At 25.8% G+C, this 1,724-nt stretch overlaps 1 pseudogene; it reads left to right on the top strand.

The window, feature by feature from the left end:
• Nucleotides 1–929: 929 nt before the first annotated feature.
• On the top strand, nt 930–1,467 carry LOC149193479 (GDSL esterase/lipase At2g23540 pseudogene; annotated as a pseudogene).
• The last annotated feature ends 257 nt before the right edge of the window (nt 1,468–1,724 follow it).

Raw genomic sequence — 1,724 nt, 5'->3', positions numbered from 1 at the left:
CAAATATATATATATATATATATATATATATATATATATATATATATACAAAAATTGTTAAAAAATATTATCTCACAAACCATAAAAAAATTTGGAAAACAAAATAAAAAAATAAAATAAAAAAAAAAAAAAAATATATATATATATATATATATATATATATATATATATATATATATAAACTAAGTAAGTAAAAATAGAGAAATTAAAAAAAAACAAACATTAGCAAAACTGGAAAAAAAAAAATTAAAAATTAAAAAAAAATAGTTTAAAAAAAAAAAAAAAAAAATTAACGAAAAAAATTGAAAAACTACTAAAATTAATATTAAAAAAAAAAAAAAAAAAAATTATAAAAAAAAAAAACAAAAAAATACGTAATTTTTATTAAAAAAAAATAATAATAATTATTTTTTATTAAACATACATATTTTATTTAAAATATATATATATATATATATATTAAAATTTAATTTTTTTTTTAAACAACCTTTTTTATTATTTAAAAAAAAATTATAATTTTTTAAAACAATTTTTATTTTTATTTTTATTTTTTCCTTAAAAATACAAATTATTAAATCTACGTTTTATATTTAAATAAATAAATAAATAAAATCTACATTTAAAAAAAATAAATTTACATTTCTTTTTTTATTTAAAAAAAATTAATAAAATTAATATTTTTTTTAAACTTTTTTTTTTTATTAAAAAAAAATTATAACTTTTTTTTTCTTTTTTATTTAAAATTATAAATAATAAAAAAAATGATTTTAAAATATATATATATATATATTTTTTTATTTAAATATTAAAAAATTATTAAAAAAAAAATTAAAAACTTTAAAAACTTTAAAAATTAACATTAACTTGATAACTTGGTTGTATTAGATATCGGCCCTCTAGGATGTAGTCCAAATTCGAGGCTCGCAGGAATGAAGGCATATAACGGTGGATGTGTGGAAATTGCAAATCAGCTGGCTGTGGCATATAATAATGGTCTCAGGCAGCTCGTCAACCAGCTGAATAAAAAATTAGATGGAGCAACGATCCTGTTAGCTAACAGTTATGATTTCGTATTAAATATAATTCAGCACGGTGAATCCTATGGTAAAAATCAGTGATATTTGAAAAAGCAGTATAAATTTCGAAAACATTATATGGGTGGCTTGGTTTGTGAATTGACTAAATGCAATATGGGACGTGGCTTTGATTTCAGGTTTTAAAAACACGACGTCTGCGTGCTGTGGAGCGGGGCCATTTAACACGGCTGTGTCTTGTGGGTTGGAGATTCCAAAGAAGGAGCGTGGAGAATACAACGCTTTTCTTTGCAAACGTCCAGAGAAATACGTATTTTGGGATGGAACCCATCCCACTGAGAAAATCTATGAGATGGTTTCTCACCAGATTTGGCAAGGGAATACATCCTTCATCACACCTTTCAATCTCAAAAGACTGCTGCACAAACATTGAAGAGTATATCATTATTTTTTGTTTGACTTTGTATTTGGGTAGTGGATAAGGCTGATTCATTTCAGATTCGTCACTATCATTTGTATATCTTCAAATCAGCATGCCTGGTCGCAAAATATATTTGAATAATTGCAATGATGTGGAGGCCCTCCGCCCACCGCCGCGCCACCACAGGCGGCCGGTGGTGGCGCGGCGGTGGGCGGAGGGGCCTGCGTGGAGGCCCTCCGCCCACCGCCGCGCCACCACGAGCGGCCGGA

The sequence above is a fragment of the Pinus tabuliformis genome, chromosome 2_2 (genome assembly GCF_031772625.1).
Source record: "Pinus tabuliformis cultivar Carrire ecotype Pingquan chromosome 2_2, CPIR1, whole genome shotgun sequence".
Classification (NCBI taxonomy): Eukaryota; Viridiplantae; Streptophyta; class Pinopsida; order Pinales; family Pinaceae; genus Pinus; species Pinus tabuliformis.
Note: the sequence above shows the minus strand (reverse complement) of the source record. Positions and strands in the feature narration are given on the sequence as shown.